This window comes from Mixophyes fleayi, chromosome 9, assembly GCF_038048845.1.
Source record: "Mixophyes fleayi isolate aMixFle1 chromosome 9, aMixFle1.hap1, whole genome shotgun sequence".
NCBI classification, from domain to species: Eukaryota; Metazoa; Chordata; class Amphibia; order Anura; family Limnodynastidae; genus Mixophyes; species Mixophyes fleayi.
The window spans coordinates 103550601-103574328 of record NC_134410.1 but is presented as its reverse complement, the minus strand read 5'-3'; positions in this window follow the sequence as shown (position 1 = coordinate 103574328).

Here is a 23728-nt window from a genome sequence, read left to right as displayed (position 1 = left end):
ACATACTTGTCACTTTGATGGTATCTGACAGAATGGTCTGCCAAATTCAAATTCTATGTTCAACCTGATTGTAGACCAACAACAAAACTGAGGCTGTGGGCATAAATTGTGCAGATCCTTCCTTGCAACTATACACAACGTACTATAATTTCAATAACAGAGTCATCAGAAAGGCATTGCCATTGTCTTTACCATCCAAAAGGAAGGAACCACAGCCAAGAGCCTGGCTCCCTCATTTCTTATCCTCTGACATCCGCATCAAAATCTTCGGTGATTTCTGCATCGATATTGATTTTGCACATTCTCTCTTCCAACTCTTCTACTCAAGGCCACTGCCTTGATATTATTTATCTAGATTTTTCATTTTTTGATTTCTTTAACACTCCTTTCCTTCTACCAGACCATCACTTTATTACCTAAAGGCACTCTTCCACTGCCTTAAACTTTACATAGACTCCCTAGATCGCCCTAACTTTACTTAGACTCCTCATACTCAGAGAAATCACAACTGCATTATTTCTTAATAACTCCCCAATTTCTGCTTTCTGCTGTCCTAATCTGTCAGTACCACATCTTAATCAAACAGCCCTAAATAAAGTGGCTTCAGCTACTCTTTCCTCTCAGCTTCAGCCACAGTCTCAGATATGTGTTACACTCGATATAGATGTACAGGATCTCTACTATCAATCAGAGATGGTGTTGCAGAGCTGAGGCATGGCTAACTAGCCCCCTGGTTTTTAGCAAAAACTGCTGCAAGATGGTGTGGACTTTGTTACCTAGAGCTTGCAGGTTACGGCCCTCAGAACTGCCATTTAGTGTGATGGGTAGAGATGGTCACAAAAGTGGAGGATATGATAAAGCAAAGTCAGCATTCTGATATCTGGTAGACAAGCGGGAAATGTGGGGCAGAAGTGGGGGGAGTCCAATAAGCGTGGCCAACAATCTAAGGTCTGATACACAAGTGGGCAGTAGAAGTACAAGACGAATTCCAATAAGTGTGGTCAGGAGGCTAGCCAAGGTCAAACACGGAGACACAAGGTGTTGTGCAAGGCAGGAAGTACTAGCAGGAGCCAGATGCAATGGTAAATAACCTGTTGCTCTGACATTAAAACAGTGTTCAGGGCCTGTTTAAATACAAAAGAAAGTTTGAATTCCCCGCCTAGTGACCACATGACCGCAATATCAAATGCGGAAGCTGCTCATCTGTACAACAGCTGACGAGAACAGAGAGAAGACATCGCTGGAGGAAGTGAGAGTGGCGCCTGGACTCGCAGGTAAATAACAACGGATCCTGACAATATGAAACATTAAAGAAACACACAGTCTTCAAAAACTCCCCAGCAATGTAGAATGTAATTCATGAAAATCTTGTACTTCCTGAAACAAAGTGCAATATACTACTTCTATTGAAAAGTCCTGGACACTGCCAATCAAACATGCTTACAAACTCGCACCTCTGGCACAGGCTTCTAACACCAAACTTCTCTTTATAAATTTAAATCTCTTTGCAACCCTCTCACCCCAAACTCTCTGACCATCATCACTGCCTAAGATCTTACTTTGAACCTCAAGGACAAGATATGTCATTAAATGCCATCCTCTTTCCAGCGCAACAACCTGCTCAAATCCTTTCCTGCACCTTCTGGAACCTCCTCTTCATTTGTTCAAAAAGATGAAGTATCTACTCTCTTCTTCTCCTCCCACTCTACTACCTGTCCACTTGATCCTATCCCTTCACAAATCAGTTGATTGCTGACTCATGTGCTCATCCTGATTTAACCATCTGTAATATCTTTATCTCTATAGGTATCTTTATTATTCAAGTATTATTCTGAAAAAAAGCAAACTTCTCAGATTACTTGTGAGAACTGCACATCCTAGTGCGTTCTTCTAAATCACCAAGGCAGATTGTTGCAACCAAAATGCAATTTATTCCATATATGGCAATACAGACATGTGGACATACAATCACCAGACAGTTACGATTCTTTGCAGGTACAACATACACATGTGACTGAAGTGCAGTTCCTTGTCCACAAACACACCATTACAGTCAAAAATAAAGGTTATATCCCCTTCACTATTCCCACGGTGGTGGAGCTAATGATGGGCAGACTAGGGGTGGTAGTCAGATTGTGATAGCTGGGAAATGATAAGACTTAACCCTGAGTGTCCTCCCCCATAGTGGTTGGGGACAGTTGCCTCTCTGTGAAGAAGGTGTCTAGGAGTCTAATCCGGGGTACTGTATAACAATGACCATATTGGCTAAACATGAAAAGGTTCATAGTAATATATCTGCATATGTTGATTGTTTAAGCCAGACCTATTGTTCTCTTTTATCTCTAATTAAACACTCCACGTGGCAACATTTAAGAATGACTTGTCCAACTTATAGAACAATTAACATAAATGTACATGGCATACAATAACGTGTTAACCAAAACATAGCAACAACAAATGACAATAAGGCAGCGGGACAATGACAGTTCAAGGTACACGGAAAGGGGTAATGGATGGCAAGTGTCTTTTTGCTTCAGTTGCATGAATCTAAAAATGTCACATTCCTCACCCTTCTTAGTTCCAGTACATGAGTCCTTTTATCCTACTGCCGGACAAGCGTTGGTGATCAGGCCAGGTGGGTAGAAAGAACAGCATTTGGCTTATTCTGGCAGGATAGTCCATTGAGATTCCTGTGCTGATCGCCCTTTTTGTGGGAAATGGTAAAGTTGTATTTTTGCAAAGCCAGATTCCATTGCAGCAGCCGTCTCCTGCAGTCCGGTTGAGCCAGTTGAGGGGATTATGGTCAATTATAACCGAAAACTCCCGGCCATATAAATAGGGTTGCAACTTTTTAATTGATTATTAAGCTGTGTATAGGCCTCTTTAATCACAATCCTGTAAACAATTCCTCCTCCCTTATGAGCTCCTTTTATCACTATGGAGGTACCATTATTTAGATGATGAAGGCCCTCTGCTCAGACATGGAAATATTATGTTTTTTCTGTGGTTTAGAGCATAATTCTCTAAAGTTCTCCAAACTGACTTGGTAGAAACAGTCAATATGGAAACCTTTGACTGAGAGGAGTTCAGACTTCCTATGGTCTTTAGTGTGAATGCAGTCTCTCTTATTCAGTCTATTTGAGATATACATGTGCCAATATTGTTCAGGAAACCCTGCAGTTGGCTAGTGCATTTACATGTGTTTATTAGGATTCCTATTTTACAGCAATTGATAGTTTATCAGTTTACCATTTGATACACTTTGATCAGCTAAAAGGGCATGCTATCCTCATATGATTGATATTTATAAAGCCTGTCAATATTACTAATATTTTTATAACAGGCTAAAGTCATTTTTATTTATAGTTTTTATGTGTTGTGTATGATTTTGTTGTGTAATAAATTAATGTTTTTTAAATTTAGACCATCTGTGTTGGTGTAACAATCCAGTCCAGGTTTGTTACTTTTCCTGTCTGCTCTGTTCTCCTGTGTATTACATGACTCACTTCAGGGCGTGCCATTCAAACCTGCTCTATTTAAACTCAGCACTGACACCTGCTCCCTGTCAGTGCAACTTGTTTGCTAGCCTGTCTCCATGGACTCCTGTGCATTCCTGAACTTTCCTGTTGGATTTTCTGTGGGTGAACTTGCTTTATCAACCAAGTGCTGGTAGCACCATCTTTGGGACTCTGTTTGCAAGTATTTCTATGCATCAATTTACAAGACTTTGTTTATTATGCCAAGTGTGCAGATGCTCATCATTGTGAGATTCTGAGCTGCCATCTCACCATCTCTACTGTGTACAGAACTTTGTTGCATTGTTTCCATGTGTTGATATGTACTTATGCTCATATTCATTGAAGTACTTATTAAGCAGACCCACCGTCTTGTGTTCTTATTTTCTAAACATTGTATGGTCCTGAATCAGCTAGTCACGTGCACAGGCCATCGTGGGAACCGCCCACTAAGCCTGATATTATTCCAGTCCATAACAGTTGGTTTCCTAATAGGGCTCAGGCTGTTCTTAGTGCTATACTGTTTTTCTCTCATATATTGTAGACATGAGGTTTACTTCAATCACTGTCACCTCATTCAACCCCCTAAACTCCATGCAAAAGGTAGATGGTATCAGGGGCGGATTGGGAACATAAAGTGCCCCTGGAAAAAAATCTGGAAGTGGCCTCATGTGGGCGGAACCAAGTCAAGTGTAGGCAGGGCAAACACAAAAAGAGGTGGGGTTAATACAAAGTTGATTATGCCATCAGAGGGCTGAATATTGCTCATACCACTGTTGTCCCAACATTCCCACTCATGGGACAGAGCCCTGAATCAGGACTGTCCTGCTGAAACATATTCATGTTTATTTAATAACATGTTGCAGAGGAACTGCCAATATAGAAAAATACAGTTGGCAGACTGTCCTGCTCTCTCCTACCTGTTCTTGCTGCTTTCCCTACCTGTGGTTGCTGGTGTCTCTTGATCAGTTGCTGCTTGTCTGGATCCTGGAATGCTGGGGGCCCTATCTGGAAAAAAAATAGTACATAAAATTTAGAAAACTCCAACCAGCTCCGGTTTAAATCAAAAGCACCCACGTTTAATAAATAGGCTTCCCTCCAGCCCCAACATTAGAATGCTAGAATTCACATTTAATTAATAAACATATTTCCCTCCCTCCAAACAGCCCCAGCAATAAATCAACAGCATTTACATTTATTAAATATAACCATTTCCCACGACCATGCCGTCATTAAATAATTCATGTTTAATAAATAGCCCTCTTCCCAAACTCACCCCCACATTCAATAGCCCCCAAATCATTCCATCTTAAATAGTCCCGCTATTAAATTGCCCCACCATCAATCCACAAACCAAATAGCACCCATTAATTAGCCACCACCTACCTCACACCTATATTACATTGCCACAAGCCCCCTTTGCCAACACACACCATTTCCACAAGCCCCCTTTGCCATCACACACATTGCCATCATCCCCTCCCCTGCTGCCTTCACACACACATTGCTATCAAACCCCCCCTGCTGCTGCCTTCACAAACACACATTGCCATCATCCCCTCCCCTGCTGCCTTCACACACACATTGCTATCAAACCCCCCCCCCCCGCTGCTGACTTCACAAACACATTGCCATCAGCCCCCCCCCCCCCCTGCTGCTGCCTTCACACACACATTGCCATCAGCCCCCCCATGCTGCTGCCTTCACACACATTGCCATCAACCCCCCCCCTGCTGCTGCCTTCACACACACATTGCCATCATCCCCTCCCCTGCTGCCTTCACACACACATTGCCATCAACCCCCCCCCCCCCTGCTGCTGCCTTCACACACATTGCCATCAACCCCCCCCTGCTGCTGCCTTCACACACATTGCCATCAACCCCCCCCTGCTGCTGCCTTCACACACATTGCCATCAACCCCCCCCCCCCCCTGCTGCTGCCTTCACACACATTGCGATCACCCACCCCCCCTGCTGCCTTCACACACACATTGCAATCAGCCCCACCTCCACTCACATACACACACTGGTATCAGCCCCCCTTCCTCTCATACATACATTAGAATCAGCCCCCCGCCGATGCGCACACATAGACTAGAATCAGTCACCCCCTCCGCTTACACACAAACACTGGAATCAGTCCCCCCGCCGCTCTCACACACACACACAGACACACACACACAGGAATTAGGCCCCCTGCCGCTGCGCGCACGCTAGAATCAGCCTCCGCTCACACACGCTAGAATCAGCCTCCGCTCACACACGCACACTGGAGTCAGCCCCCTCCACACACGCACACAGACCCTGCCATAAGCCTGATGCTGCCGCGCTCACTTACCTGTCAGCTGCTTCCAGCTGTGCTTCTCTGCTCACATGGGACGGCACCTGTCACATGGTGCGCGTCCCATGTGATTGTGGAATAGGCCACTCACAGGGGGAGATCCGCGGCACTTGTTTAAAAAGAAAAAAAAAACAGACAGGTGGCCTCATTAGGTCATCGGCCTACCGGTAAAGTTCCCGGTAAGGTCTATGACCAATCCGCCCCTGGATGGTATCATCCTTTTTGAGCACTAAGACTACTCCAGTAGTCCTGGGACTGTGGGACGAGACAATGACGTTCATGGCTATCACGCTATTTATTTCTGTCCACACCATGGTGAGTAGCTTTGGGGTTACCCATTCTGATAAATGGATTTCCACAGCGGTCATGGATTTTCTAGTATCAACAAGGTGAGAGACTAAATGAGTGTGACCTAGTTTTGTAGTAAATTGCAGTCGTTTTGTCTCCAACACTTCTCTCATCTGCGTTATCTGTCGTTTCTGCAACTTTTCCCCTAGATGTATGGTCTCCTCCACTACATCTTTCTAAGCCTCTGCCCTCAAATCAGGAATATTGTCCATTTCAGGGTTGTCTACAGGAGGACAGCATATGGCCAAAGCCCCTACCTCCAATTGATATAAGCTTTTAATTGGTTAATGTGGTAATTACCCGCTACGTCTAACGTCACAACAAAATCGACCTCCCCTGTCTCTGCAGTACTGTAAATGGGCTAGACCCGGTAGATTGTTTTCTAGCGGGTACCATCACATATAACATTTAATTTGCGGTGTCTGTATGTCTGTCATACCACTGTCTCTGGCAAGTTTTTATTACCTCCAAGTTGGTTGTGGTGAGGGTCTGTCCTGTAACTTGGCCACATACTCAAGTGATTCAGGAAATTGGGAGGGTGCAAGTAATGCACCCTCCCAACTCTCCTGAATTAAGTTTTGGGGTCCTCGTAACCTATGACTATAAAGCAATTCAAACGTGGAAAACCCAGTGGAAGTCTGCTGCACTTCGCGATAAGCAAAGTCTGCAGAGACTTCTCCAAATCTTCTTCCTCAAACATATGCTTTCAGTAAATTCTTGATGGTACCATTGAAGCTCTCACATAATCTGTTTGTCTGGGTGTGGTATCATTTAGTAAGCATCAGATTTACTCGAAATTTTTCTCATATGGTTTGCATGAGCCCGCCCTGAAACTGTGTTCCTTGATCACTGACAGCATGGGTAAATCCTACCTAACTGACAATGTCGATCAGGACCTAAGTGATGTGTTCTGCATTGGTGGAGGGTAGAATAAATCGTTTGGCTAGGTTTTGGAAGGGAACTTACAATGTGCATGGTTACTCTCCGGAAAGGATCTCCATTTACATTAATGGGGTTTTGCCTGGGGCTCCACCTTGTGTCTGACATATTTCACAGGAGTTGCAATATTTAAGCACATCCTGGGACAAGCCTGGCTAGTAAAAGCTGTGCAATATCTTATCCCCTAGGTGCCCAGCTACAGAGATGTCATGAGCTAGCACTAGAAAATGGGACCTGTACTCTTGGGGTTTCACTAATTGCTTGTGAACCACACTTACCGCTGGTGCCTCGGCTACCCGATACAGCAAATCATTCACCCACACTACCTGAGCCTGCTGCCCATCCATAAGGGTTTGGCTGTGTAAGCCCGCTAAAGAAGGGTCTGTCCATTGGACACATCTAAATTATATCCAGCCCACCTCCCCAAAGTCAGGTTCGAATCAGACGTACTTCCCGGCGGCAATTCATGGGCTATGGTGGTTGACATATCCAAGACTTCTATTGCAGCTCTGAAGATCTGGCTGGGACTTAACTGACCAGCACTAGTTTGACTGCAGGATTGGCAAAGTGGCTTGATAATTCGTGGTCTAAATTGTTTCCCAACAGAGCATCTGCTGGGAGTCCATTCTTAAGTCCCACTGCCACCTAGCCCCTACCTTGTTCCCAATCCAGCCAAATCCCAGCCATAGGTATGACCACCAATTGTAGAAGTACAAATCCTCGCTTATGGAGTAAACAAGACCTCGGGACCAAGTCAGAGCGGTCCAAAGTGATGGATGCACCGAGCCCCTCAGTCCATGGTCCTTTTTCCTTCCCACCAGACCCTATCAAAGTATAAATAGCAGAACGATTACACTTAGGTGTCATTGGATAACTCTTCTCTATCCACTTCTGTGGAGTAATCACATGGTTTACAAGCTTTAAAACATTTTCTTTACAATCATTTGAAGTTATGTACCCAACATAGCAATTTTCTTTAGGAGAGTACAAAACTGCAGCAGCACAGAACTGTTGATATATTATATCTCTATTGTGAGCCACCTGCTTAGTCAGTCTGTCTATTATCTATTATATATAATTACATATATTGCATTTAAAAACGTTGCAGGAGGTGCTCCCCAAGATTATATGTTATGAAGAAACGAAGAGAGAAAAGTCTCTTGTAACGGGGCACTCTAAGGTTCACATTAATATTATCAATTTACTAAGAAACACTTAATATTTTATTCCTTTATTACAAATCTTTATTTTGCTTTGTTATTTTCACAGTATTCTTACTTATTACTTAAGCGAAATATAAAAATATAGATTGTGAAAAAGAGAATGAAAATGTGAATTAAAAATTGAGTGTGTTACACAGGAGAAGATGATTCTGTTCATAACTAGATATATCAAATGTTTGTTACCATTACATATAACATTTAAAAAAAGTTCACATGATATAAGCCCTCCTATAAGATTACCTATTAATCTGTAGGAGCTGAAGGCTTTATTGATTTCATATTTACTTCATTATTCGACTGTAGCAGTGATTACAAATTGCATTCATTTATGTGGTTGATTTATTGTTGAAAAAAACACAGATTGTATCTTTCAGTTTTTACGGATCACCGTTAGCGGTTTTTTATGTCACATATCAAGTTAATCATAACATTCCTTGCCCCAAAGATACATATTGGGGAGAATTCAATTTCCCCCAAAAAAACGCTGCGTTAAACGTATTACTGTTAATACGGTAAATTAAACCCGGATTTCTACTCCCTGAGCCGCGAGCAAAGACCAGCATTATAGATTTCCGTAATTATCCATACCATTACCGTAGTAATGATAATAGTGCGCAGACCGCATTACTTTCGTCAGTAACGTGGCCATTTGACTTGCCCCCATTATGTTAGAGGATTTATGCATTGACAGTGTATAATAGGCGTTGAAATAATTCTAGGAGGACCATTTATTCTAGAGAAATACCTGTAAAGACCCATATATGGTTCATTCTCTGTTATAGTTTTTATTCAAAAGAGAGTATAGTGACTATCATTCTCCCTGAGAGCTCAGTGAACACATATCATTTATGTGACTGTTTTCCTGGTTAAATCTATGAAGCGATTCGGCCTTTGTATATTATATGCACAGTACTGATATATGAAATTGCCACTCCCCCATTCATCAATGTTGAGCATGTCTGCAGAAACACCAGGCTGCACTAATGAAGGTATAGTAAGCAGTCATGCTTTGTGCTTCTGTGTATCACTTGTCTATCAGTAATATAGAGCAAGTCTATAATAACCAATACTACTATACTGTCCCCTATACCACTTTAATCTCCTATTGTCATGGATGACCAATCTTATGAACTATATCATTAACGGGGGTATCGGCAATCCGTTGGCAGGTATAAATACTGACTAGCGTATTTCCCTTATGTTATGATTCATGCACTGTTCATCGTAAACAATAAATGAATGGGAGTGTTCATACAGCATTCAGCATATCACTTTCTCATTGTTGCGTTTAGTGTCTCAATCATTGTGTAAGTATTGTGTAGTCAACAGTGATGATGATACTGTCTATTCCTATTCTATTACTGTCTATTCCTTTACTATGTAAACTTGATTATTCCCTATTTAAACATTTTTAACAGAATCTTTAAAACAGCATTTTGCAATGCCGATACCAACGCGCATTTCGCTTTGGCTTCTTCAGGGTATCAACCCGTGTCTTGTTCTGGTGGACCTTTTATATTTCTTGAAGCCAGTCCTTGCTGTAACCTATTGACTAGTAACTAGTAATCTCACACATAATTACTTTTTTCATTCAACACCAAGACGCAGCAATGAAGACTAATTTTGTCCCTAGTTATTCCCGTCCCTCTATAAGAGTAGGAATGTTACATAAGAGACAATAACCCATTTAGGGTGCAACTGGTATATTTTCTAGGCAAGTAGTGTTGGAATACTGTAAAAAAACATAATGACAAGTGCAGCCATAAGCGAAAAGTCCCTAAACTCAGATGATAGGGATAACAAATGGTACCTACAGCTTAAGGGTTAACTCCTCTCCAGTTTCTAGCCAATGGGATGGGGGTGGGTGTTGACTCCCTGGAGAGGATACACGCCGGGACAAGGCATGTTCATTCCTTCTTACTTGGCTGGAAATCTCACCGCACCCTCCCTATATGTTTGGTATTTATTATGTGTCATTAACCTTCTGCTTTGCGGAACAGATTTGTGGCAGGAAGGCAAATTTGGTGAGTCGGCAACCATTTACACAGTGCTATTTCTGATTGGCAGAAAGGCACTACCCTCTTCGAAGCACCTTGGTTCTTTAAACTGCTCTGTAAGGGCAGGGCATTGTAAGCCCAGAGGGGGGCATGCAAGCTGAAGCCAGATTTAGCACCGGCCAATCGTAAAGGATTTGTCCTGGGACCAGTGGTTAGTGCTGGATGGCCATACACTTTTTGGTAGTGCGGACGCCAGAGTTAGCACTGACCAATCACCACTGATTTAAATTAAGCAAATTCCAATTGCAATCTAATAAATTGCAACTTAAATTATAGTCAAATTTAACAGTTGTCCGGTGTCATTATTCTTAATGTTAAGTTTGGTTTTGGTTAAGTTTGTTTATAGGGGTATGGTGACAGAGGTTAAGAACTCTTCAGTCTGCAGTTTATGGTTAAAAGGTGAAATTGTTATTTAGGGCAACATCAGGGGTTCCAGAGTGGGTATCCCCACCCGACTGTTATTTACTTCTCATCAAAAAGCTACGGGTTTGTTATAAAGCATAGTTAAAAAGCACAGGAGGACAACTAAAGAATATCTCCCCCGCTACTTGTGTGCTGTATTACTATATTGCTATTAACTCGTACTTTCCCGTGAAAGCATAGCAGTGCGGTAAAAAAAATACTATTTTTTTTGATGAGAAGGTCTCAGGCAAAGGTCTAGTATATAGGGATTTTAGAATAATAAAAATAGGGAAGGTAGTATTTTTAGTATAACACACCGTTGAAGGAATCCCTTTTGTTTGCGGTATTCTAAGTTTTTTTGTTAATCCTTTAGAGATAGAAGTTACATCAAAGGATTATATAGGATTTTAAGTTTACATTTTAAACTGCAACATTGAGACTCTATTATTATTATTATTATTATTATTATCATAAATTTGTAAGGCAGCACTGTTCAGTAATTAAAACAGTACATACATAAACTAGAGACTTACAAGGTAGACAAAATGAATGCAGACATGAAAACAAAGGGTATGAAGGACCCTGCTCATTAGAGAGCTTACATTCTAATTGGAAGAGGGCACAGCTGAAACAAGAGGAGCAAACGTGGCTCAGAGTGGAGGTTAAGACAGTTGTACAGGTGTATTAGTGTGAATAGTGTTATTGGGGATAAGGTCACAATTAACATTATCAATTTACATCTAATTAGGAGCACCAAAGCTAATGAACAATGGAAAGACAGTTTCATGTACTGTCTCATTGTAGGAAAATATACAAATGTTTTAGTTAACTGTGTCATTTATTGCATTTATATTTTATGGTATGTAATATGTATTTAGCTACATGTGTTACAGGAATTCTTATTGTATAATGAAACCAGTGTAAATTGAATGGCAGGCCAATGATTGGTCAATTTGAGTTTTAAAAATGTGGATGCGAGCTCAGCCCTGTATGTCTTGACAAAGATTGTTAAATCGAAACGCGTTGGGTGGGGTGAACATCTGATCAGGACAGCTCTTCCCTAGAGATTGTGTGTTTGAAGTTGCCGGTCACTCACCTGAATTATTCGGGAGTAGATATATTCTGCACGTGCTAAACCATCTCTCTTGGGGTAAGAGTCCATTTTGAAGAGGATGTTTATATGATGGATTTTTTGTATATTAATTAATAATTTGAGAATGTTACAATAAAGCCTTTAAAAAAAGAGGTAATGCACTATTTGGTGCTTTTTCTCTCACACTTTTGATATATATGGATTTGCCAAGGAAGAAGGTATGAGTCCACACGCCATTGTTTGAAATCTTTCTGTCACAGTTTGGTATTCTGGACTCTTGGGGGAGTGATAGTAACTGGTTTGAAGTAGGCACACTGGTAATGTCAGTTCTATACCCAGACAGCGAATAGACAACAGATGCAGGATAAGGTACAATTAGCGATTTAATGATGCTTGAATGAACACAGAAAGTCTTGGTAATTAAGCACAAGGAACATAGGAACAGGGTGAGCAGTACCACCAGCAATGCAGTATGAGTGCATACAATATAGCAGTATAATCAGTGTATTCCAATATAGCGATAGCAGGAACAGTCCAGCAACAAAGTGGAGATGGTAATACAGCAGGTATATGAGGCAGCACGATACAGGAGATACAAGTAACAGTCCAGCAACAAAGTGGAGTGGGTAAGAGCAAGCAGCTCAGATGATACGACCTGTAATAACCACTGAGCCACCGAGACAAATGTGGAGTAGATGATCTTGCCTGGTGCAGTCCATGGAGATGTAGTTTGAGCTGTATAGCCTTTGAACAGCACACAGCAGAGGTAAGTGCAGTCTAAGCAGTATAGCCTTTGAACAGCACACAGCAGAGGTAAGTGCAGTCTGAGCAGTATAGCCTTTGAACAGCAACACAGCAGAGGTACTGACGATCCAGGTGAGCAGTACACAGAATAGGTAGGAACCTAAACAGCCAGATAACTTGATGAACAGGCCCAGAGGAATGGGAGGAGGTGCCTTTTCAAGTTTAGAGCCAGAACCTGAGACCAATAGGAACCATGCCAGAAACAGACAGGTGCTCAGTCTGCACATGTGCAGATCAGACTAAGGGTTTGAGGCTGCTAATGAGGCACAGATGAGTGTCTTAGTCTTTGTTTATGGAAGCCGAATAAGCGCTGTGGGACACTTTCCTGTAAGTGCCTTCCCTTCAGGGTGTGTCACGGAGTGGGTCACCTGTTGATTTTGGGTGCTGCATGCTGAATACACTTAGGGTGTATGTTGCAAAGTTTGATTTATCCAAGTCCACAATATGATAAGTCTTTTTTGTTGTTTCATATACCCTTCTGTCAGAGTATGAGAAGTAGAATGTCAGACGCCGTCTCCGCACTGACACTTGGTGCAGGAGACGGACGCCTGCACCTTCTCAGCAACCACGTCCTGTTGCCTAGCAGCGGGACACTATCTCTGCTCACCTGTCTGCTGCCAGCATGTCTTACTGCCAAAATCTCCCTAACCCAATCGGGAGGCACCTTAGGGTATATAAAGCAACCTCTGACACATGTCTAGTGACAGAGAATTTGGTCTTCAGCCTTGCTCCAGCGTTTGTTCCTGTGTTGCTTTTATTTGGATTCTGCTCCCGGCTTGTTCCTGACTTTTCCTTTGGTTCCTGATTCTGGCTTCGAGTGATATTTGGTATTGACCCGGCTTCCTGACCATTCTCCTGCTTCTGATTTGGCTATATCCGTTCCTCTGGTTTTGACCCGGCTTGCTGACTACTCTTCCATCCTGCCTCCTGGTGGGCTGTCACCGCTCCCTCAATTGTTACCTCACCAGCTGACTGATACTGAGGGCCGCGACCTGCACGTCTCTTGCAGCGAAGTCCATACCTCCTTGCGGGGGTTCCTAGTGAAAACCAGGGGCGTGTTAGACTCCGCGCCTCAGTGCTGAGTAGCGCCAACTGCTGGCAGGTATCATCAATTCCACCTAGTAATTCTGACAGAGAACAGCTCGGAACCATTGATTGAGTTTTGGACTGATATATACCTTCATATCACATTGAAAGAAATACACAGTACAAGCAATTCAAGGGAAAATTTTGTTTACAAGCATTTATTCTGGTGTATTTTATATCTCTTATATCATCTAAGAACCCTTTTGGAGAAAGAAAAAGGGAATATATTAATTGTAGTACTTGAATACACTATTGACATTTCGGGACAATTTCTATCTTGAGGGATTGATCATTAGCGCCAATCCTATGTCTGATTTGTGTGTTTTAAATACAGCTTTAGGAAACAAATTATTTATGAGGCTTAGACATTTATGCTAAACAAAATAATATGCTACTACAATATTAAATCAAGATACTTACATTCTTCTTCAGGGGGCTGGGATGGACACCCTGCCTCCACCAGTTGGGGCTCCTGGGGCCCCTCCAGGGGCTTCCCAGGAGTCCTCATGGGGCTCCTCATGATAACCAGGAGTTCCTCCCAGGATTCATCCTATGATTCCTTCTGGGGCTCCTCTTCAGGCTTCTCCTGGGGCTTCTCCTGGGGCTTCTCCTGGGGCTCCACTTGGAGTTCTTCCCTGGCTTCCTGTAGGTTGCGTTCTGACTATGACACATTAGTATTTTATTACATATTATCTCTCTCTCTCATAGATAGATAGATAGAAACATACATATATATATACATACATACTTAGAGCTTATCTTATATTTCAGTTTTAATCATTAAATACCACACATTGAGCATTACTTCTCCATTGGCCAAATACAAACACCTATACACCACTTGGATATGGACTTGACCTAGGAGGTTTATTAAAACTTTAGTGACCTAAAATTAATGTAATCACAATCCTATAGTGAAACATCACTATTATATAGCAGGTCTTATACTTTGTCCAATGAGGAATATTAAAATGCCACATTATTATATACAATACTTTCTCTTCTACATTGGGATAGAATACATGGGACAGATGAAACTAGAATCATATGTATTTCTTCCAAATTGTGAATGCACTTTGCATTCTCCCTCATTGGGTCCCCAAGGAGCTGGGGATGCATCCATTTAGGTCGCTCCAGCAGCACTGGTATTACACGATGTAGAGCCTAGTGTCCACTCTACATCTCAAATTATTTTTGTGGCACTGTAGGCAGCAATTTTATCAACATTGCTGATGTATTGGACAGTAGGACCCAAGCAATGGGTCAAAACGCTTACAAGCTCAATTCTAGAAAAGATTGTTTGAAAGTGAATGAGACTTTCAACATACTCCTCACCGATTGGCTCTCAGGCAATGCATGGGCATAGATATGCAAGTAGTGGATCCCTTCTTTACCACAGCTAAAATGGTGGATTTCCTTTCACTTTACCCTAATGGAGAACTTGTCATTCAATCGCAATAGTGGGCCATATCAAGGTAATTAAGGGTGTGCCAACACCTGGGCATTCACACACAACAAATGGCGGAAGAATAAACTCTGCGGAGGCAATCATTGTGCCTTGCATTTTGTGATTGAGACTCCATATTGAATTTGAGGCAGCAATTTTTTATATTCTATAGATACAACAATGTCCCATTCAGAGGAAGATACTGGGCAAAGCCAATCCACCACCAAGCATAGACTTCCAATTTGTCTTCAGAGAGGTAGAGATTCTGGTGGATCTTGTGTTGGAGAGGCTGCATCATACAAGCCAGCAGCTATCCACACCAGCGAAGCACTTCATGTGGGAGGACATCACAGAGCAGGTCAATGTTGTGATTCCTGTTTGGAGTTCATACTATTTAAACAAAATTTAAAAAAACAGAAATAAAAAAATGTTAATATTTGCAACCATTTATAAACTGCTTCACATAGGCAACACATTCCTAACATTTGAAAACATAAAACCACATTGCTAATGTATGCAACTATGTCTAAACATTTGACATAATATATTGCATTGCAAATTGTAAATTGTTTTTTTTTCTCACAATGAACTAAATTAAACTAACGAATGTTCTGCTTTTGAAATTAAAAAATAAAATACTTTTGTTGCTACTGAGGTGCACATGTGAACGTTTCACCTCTTTTAAGTAAGCAGTCAGAGGTTTTATGCCGTTACTTTTTTTTTTTTTTGGAAGCAAAATGGTACAATGGTGTTCTATAGTGTTGGGGAGGGGATTGAGGGTCTTCGTGTACCTTCCAACGTCTTCACTTATGAGTATGAAAAATGCCTTGGTGGTTTGCCGCCTAACAAAGGGTACAGAGGTTCAGGTCCTCTGGTTTCAGGGTTTAGTTGTCGATTTTCCGTGGTGCAGTGTGGGTGTGTGTGCCTCTGTTTGGTATCTATTGTTGTGTAGATATGGTGTTGCTGGTAAGAGACTACCTTGATCTTGTCCTTGTTCTGTTGGGTTGGTTGTTGTTTCTGGGTGGATTCTACATTTGTTGGTTGATGGTGAATTCACAGACCTTGTACTTGTTTTTCTTCAGCTGTTGCTGTTGATTGAGTTCTGTGGAGAGAGGGAGAGGGGAGAAAGTCTCACATTTTTAGGTCTCTGGTTGTTTGCAATATGTTCTATAGTGTTTGTTGAGATGAGTGATGTCAGGTGTGCAGGTGAATTGTCAATCATCCCATTAGATTGTGAGAGTGAATGCACTGTTTGGTCATCACTATCATCTGTCAGTTACACCAGTCCTGGAGCAGGAGCAAACCTTACGTCTGAAAAGAAGCATACGTCCGAGATTGGCAAAATTTGAAACACCTGCATCTGCTTGGAAAGGCCTTTACTGTACATTGCCTATGTTTACTTGCCCCTTCCCTCCCCCATTCCGCTCTTCAAGTCGTTGGCAGTAGTAAGTGTCATTTGCATTCAGACATGAATTGCACGCAATTGCAGGTGTTCTGGTTTCCTCCCACACTCCAAAAACATACTGGTAAGTTAATTGGCGGCTATCAAAATTGACCCTAGTCTCTCTCTCTTTGTCTGTGAGTTTGTGTCTATATTAGGGACTTTAGACTGTAAGCTCCTATGGGCAGAGACTGATGTGAATGAGTTATCTGTACAGCGCTGCGGAATTAGTGGCGCTATATAAATAAATGATGATGATGATGATGATTCATTGGCATAGTGTCCGTTTCTGAGCATGTGCAGAGCAATTCCACGCAAGATATGGCACACGATCAGGCCCTATGTATCTGTTTCAGAAGCAATTATATGACTTTATTCCAACTGTTACATAACGGTGAAAAAGGACCCACTTGCCCTGTCAAGGACTTCTAAATGGGGGAGCGGTAGGAGGCTCGTTCCATCCTCCCCACAAAATCTGATGCCCTCGCAGCTGCCCCTCTGTTTACACAGGCTGAACACATTATTAATAAATTAACACAGATATATACATAAATAATGAAGAAATGTATGTAATGATGTTTCACTTTGCACATATAGTGGGAATTCAATTAACTGAGATGTGTCGCTGGACAACACAGTACATAATATCCACTCATTTTCTCCTCACACTTCTATGGGACGCAAGAGAAAATGGAGATATGTGTAAAAGCTCTGCAGCAAGGTGTCTCGGCAGACTATTCCGGAGACATCGCAGCACCTGGCGCCGTATGAATCCCCCTCACAGTATCTGCAACACAGTTCTTTTGTGAGAAAGTATTTTCTTACACCTGCAATGGCAGCCTTCTTTCTATTCGCTTGATCATCTACCAGGGAAAAAAGAACATGGGGGGCCTGATTCATTAAGGAAAGTTAGGCAAAAAAATAGTAAGTTTTCTCCTGGACAAAACCATGTCACAATGCAAGGGGTGCATATTAGTTTATTATTTTGCACATAAGCTAAATACTGGCTGTTTTTTCATGTAGCACACACATACTTGATAGCTTTATATTTACACTGAAATTTGAAGTTCATATAGCACATTAAAGTTCATCTAGCACATGCCTTACCTTAACTATAAATCTGTCCCCACATTTTAAATTTACCTCCCCCTCCAATGCAACATGGTTTTTTTAAAGATGCAAAGTTACTATTTTTTTCTGCTTTACTTTCCTTAATGAATCAGGCCTGGAGGGCGCTCAATTGTGTAATCCCGTCCTCTTAAATAACCAATGTGAACAAAACTCTTGGTGCGTATACATGTCTGTTTACATTCTCTGACATAAATATATATATATATATATATATATATATATATATATATATATTTGTACTCCTACTATGTATGTGTATATATATTATACATCTTATTACTAGATGTATCCCCTTAAGGTGCTAAAAATCGTTTTTTGCTGATACTTGCCTTTTAATGTTTGCAACCATTGACAAAAAGCCTGTTGCCACAATGCAATAATTGTCACTTTGTTCTTTATGCTGGTTTATTTTTGGCAATGTAAGAGTTAACTGAACAATTTTTATCTGTTTTAATCAAAATGGAAATCACTGCTTGAAAACTAAATGCAGCACCATTAGGCTGAAATTGTTATACTTCCTTACTCAATGTTGTAGTCAGTTGAAAGCTGATTAAAGTGTATAATAGGCCCCAAAGCTATGGGCAATAATTTCAGGTATTTTGAAGTAGGCCAGTAAGAATGACTGCTGAATGACTTTCTTTCAAAGCTTGAACCTTTTTAAAATGGTAATTTAGCTAATTTGAAATATCTCTGTAAGTATAGTCCATAAGAATTGGCAACATTCATGTTTGATGAAATTGTAAACAAAGGATATAGTATATAATCCCAACTCAAACCAGGGTGTGTAGATAGAGCGTAATTATATGTAGGGCTGGAAATAATTATATCATATGCTCACAATGTATTGGTTGGATATACAGTGTACGGAGAATGGGTGGTCTAAGATAAAGCTACTTTATTGCAGAAAGTGTGTTCATTTTTTTTCCAGTAGCCCGCAGATAAGAAGGAAAATTATACATTACAAGGGAAATTTAAATCTCACTATGTAAACAATTATTTCCAGTGAAATTCTGATTGGATAAAGAAATTGGTCAAACACCACTGAATTATTTAACCTTGCAAAGTTTCAGCTAGGTTTAATTATGCAGTTGTCAACAGACCACTGACCTATAAATGTATTATTTCACATTCATAAATATATTAATATGGAACATATATGGAAATTCAGAATGACCCTTGAGTTGGGTTGTGAGCTTAAATGTTTCCAGTGAAATTCTGATTGGATAAAGAAATTGGTCAAACACCACCAAATTATTTAACAAAACCTCAATTGTAACAATTGATATTATTTACCTTATTTGCCGATCTGCTAAGTTGTATTGAGTAGGTCAGAAAGTTTACTCTGCATGAACAACTCTGCTCTGGTTACGTTACACTGCAAAATCCTGCCTTGAGACTGTAAAAGTGTAAAGTCCTTCTTTCTAGGTACATATGGGTCCTCCCGCACTTATTTATGTAGGTTTTGTGATGTCTGGATGGGCCATTTAAATGATTCATCCTCAGCTTGCAGCACATAGATGCTTAGATCTCAAATATTTGACTCATTATTATTTTTAGATATGGATGATAATGTATCCCAATCCTTAGCATGTGATGGTGATTTTCCTCTACCCCTCCCTTTCAAACTGAAACTTATCTTTAATGACACAGTTATTACAGGATAAGAATTAGTTTAATATTCTCCAGAAATAATGCTACATGGCCTCTCAAGGGGTTCTCCAAAGGCAATGTCATAGTTCCACTCAAATTATTAAACTGTACTAGGAGTATGCAGCTCTATAATAAACTGACTCACCCCAGGTCATACTGTTTTGACCTCTGTCCAAGTTATTGTCCAAAGACAATATCTATTGTCTGGGATAAGTATTCCTACTCTGGGCAATAATAAGGTCCTACAACCAGCTATAATCATGTAATAGGTCAAACAGGGCAGCCTGCTAATAGCCACATCTTCCCCAGCTTGCATTTGTTAACTCCCCTCCCCTTTACAATGCAGGGCCGCTTTAAATTTAAGCGCTGAAGAGACTGAACACGGCGGAGATGAAGAATCCGGAGATTCATACATTTATCCCCAGAGCTCTCAGCATTGATTTTTTTGTTTGATAGTCTTTACAAATAAATTTGCTTTATTTAATGAAATTTGCTTTCTGGGTCTTGCCACCTTGATGCCTATGTCTCAAGGTGCAGCTCTCCTACATTACAGTCATGCCAAAAGTTCTGAGAATGACACAAGCAGTGCTTTTTTTTTGCCATAGAACTCACCAGAACTGAGTTCTGGCACCTTTTTTCAATGAATTTTCCAAGTTTCAAAAATAACTTTTGAACATTTGATGTTTGGTCCACGTGGACTTAAATCGCCTTGTCGAGCGTAGCAGGTCTGCGGCAAAATCATTAAAATGGTGCATGTGGGCTGCTTGTGTGTCGAGTCCGATGCATGCGTACATCGTCCACGCTGGTTGTGATAGCACTGCCTGGCTTGTGGCGCTGCTCAGATTGTGATTGGTCATGTGGTCACGCGCTGAGTGCTTACTGCGGGCGGCGACTGTTAAGTTTCGCTACACAAATGACGTGTGTGTGTGTGTGTGTGTGTGTGTGTGTGTGTGTGTGTGTGTACAGTGATTGACTATGTGATGTGAGTTCCGGCACCTTTATTCTTACAAAAAAAAGCACTGGACACAAGTATTGGTTTTCACAAAGTTTTCTGCTTCAGTGTTTTTTTGACCTTTTTGTCAGATGCTGCTATGGTATACTGAAATAAAATTACAAGCATTTCATAAGATTTCAAAGGCTTTTTTTGACAAGTACATTAAGTTCATGCAAAGAGCCAAAATTTGCAGTGTTGACCCTTCGTTTTGAAGACCTCTGCAATGCACCCTGGTATGCTGTCAATCAACTTCTGGGCCACATACTGACTGATGGCGGTGCATTCTTTCCTAATCAATGCTTGGAGGTTGTCAGAATTTGTGGATTTTTGTTTGTCCACCTGCTTCTATAGAGCATTGACCACAAGTTCTCAGTGGGATTAAGGTCTGGGGAGTTCCCTGGCCATGGACCCAAAATTTTGATGTTTTGATCCCAGAGCCACCTACTTATCACTTTTGCCTTATAGCAAAGTGTTCCATCATGCTGGAAAAGGCATTGTTCATCACCAAACTTCTTGAATGGTTGGGAGAAGTTGCTCTTGGAGGATGTTTTAGTACCATTCTTTATTTATGGCTGTGTTCTTAGGCAAACTTTTTATCCATTATGTTTCCCATAAGGATTATATCTAAGTCCCCCAAATATGGTCCTTTCTGGCCAAAGTTATTTTAGCCAACCTTTTGGCCCTTGGGACTCTTAACTGGACAATAAAAAGAGCTGATTGTTCTGAGATTACAGGGCATCTCTGAGTAAATAATTTAGGTAAGGTGAAGGAAAGCAGGAGCCTGAAATATGTCCATTTTCTACTACAATACATTAACCTCTTGTTTGCTTATCCACAGTGATTTGCTGTAATTTATGTTGACTAGTACCTAGTAACAGATTAGACTAGTGACTTAAGATTTTAGAATACAGATCATGGCAATATTACCGTATTTCATAATTATCCTATTTCGGCAATAAACATGACAGTACAGTTTATGTATTTTTTTAGATACAGACAAAAGACCCAACAGGGTAGATACAGTACCAAACATTAAACAAATACTACCAGGACTTCAAACACTCCAAACATAGCTTGCAAAGTGACATAGGAGCAGAAGAATAGGTAGAGAAACAAGAGGGAAGAGGACCCTGCTCATAAGAGCTTACATCTTAGAGGAAGGGTAAACAGACAGGAGGCACAAAGGGCGTTAGAGGAGGGGATCAAGTGCAAGAGAGGGGGAATAAAGACAATTAAGTATGAATAGATGATTAGGAGGATGGCTGGAAGGCTGATATGGCTAATTTACAAAAACAAAGTAATTACAAATAATCTCTCATCATGTCTTAGGTCTTGTGGAACTCCTCCAGCAAGTGTTCCAAGGCCATTTGATTTTTTTTACTACTCTCATGCAGATATCCTTCTCTTACAAGAAACCTTATTTTTCAGCAATTTCTTACCTCCTTTCTACACCAGCACTAACCCATGCATTTTCTGGCATGCTCTCCATAAAAAGCAGGGTGTACTGGTATATTTTGCTACGTATTTTTCCTTACCATTAAGGTGGGTTATAAGGAATCCAGAAGCAGATTCTTGGGATGGCTAAATAAATGTTGACATTAATTTTATTTCTTACCATGCCCAAAACATTAATCATTTAAAATTCTTCCACTTTGTGAGAAGTTTTATTATTAATACCGTAGATTGGTAAGGCACCACAGTGCTCTGCAGCACCTTACTTTATGGAAAACAGGTGTTATGAGCGTATTGTAGCAATCCAATAATGATTGTCGAATCTCGATTTTGTGTTTCCAGCGCACAAATATTTATTCTCAAAAAGTAGCAGAATAATTCAAGTGAAATAATAATAAGTACAGCCGTTACTTATCGCAGGCGCTCTGGATCCAGTGTACAGTCATTCAGTCCTGAAGTCTGTGGTCTAGGTGACTGAACACTAGATGAGGAGCTGCTGCTTATATGCAAACAGAAATATAGTAAAACAATGCAAAGGTGTGGCTTGCTTCTATTGGTCCAGGTTTCAGGAGGGTCCAGGGGGTTGCAGATCATAGGCTAGTTTAAGCTCAGGAATCCAAAGGAGGGGGTCATCTCTTCAGGGGATGGGTTCTGATCTTCCCGCCAAGATTTCTCATCATAATAGTCCATAATTCCTTAACATTAATAACTTGCGTATGCACTCTGCGATCCCTTCGCAGAGTGAACCGGACAGTCGCAAATGTGAAGGGAATTAGTATGATACCACACATGACATGATTCCTTCAACGTGTACTATATGTTTTACTGATATGCATATAACTTATAATATTACACAAACTCTACTATATTTCGACATAAATAACTATGTGCTGCAACTACCATTAATGTGTACTATTTTACAAATGTGAGTGTTTGAGCGAATGCATGTAAAAGCGTAAATACTGTTTGTGCCACGTGTTGCGGCCGCGTACGCCCTTTCACGCCATAGCGTGCCATACGCATCTTTTCAAACAAAGACAACCAAGTTTGCTCGATTTTAATTGAAATGACTTTATCCAATTTGCTGACTTCGGCACAGGACATACATAAAACAGGGACATAAAGGTAAAACAATGCAGACATGAAAACAATGGGTATGAAGGCCATGTTCATTAGAGAGCTTAGAGTGACTCAGAGTGGAGATTGGAACAGTTGTGAGAAGTATCATCGGGGGATAAGGTAAGCTCTAAAAAAAAGAGATGGGTTTTCAGAGAGCGTCTAAAGACTTGAAGGTTGTGGGAAAGCCTGATTGGGCATGGTAGGGAATTCCATAAATGGGTAGAGCATGGGAGAAGTCTTGTAGGCAGGAGTGAGAGGTGGTTACCAGAGTTGAGACAAGGCAGGGTCAGAGGTAGATCTGAGAGGGTGTGAGGAACAGTATTTTGATAAGAGATTTGAGATGTATAAGGAGGAGGTGTTGTTAAGGGCTTTGTAGGTAAGTGTGATTATTTGGAATTGGATTCTGTAGGACACAGAGAGCCAGTGTAGGGATTTGCAAAGTGGTGCAGCAGATGAGAGTGATGAGAGAGCAAGATCAGTCTTGTAACAGCATTTAAGATGCATTGAAGTGAGGGGAAATGGATGTAAGGAATGCCAGATAGCAGGAGGTTGCAGTAATCAGAGATGATGAGAAGAAGTAGATGATAAGTTCTGTTTTGGCCATGTTGAGTTTTAGATAGCGTTGGCACATCCATATGAAAATAGCAGAACCTGGAAAAACTATGTTACAAAGGCCAATCAAGT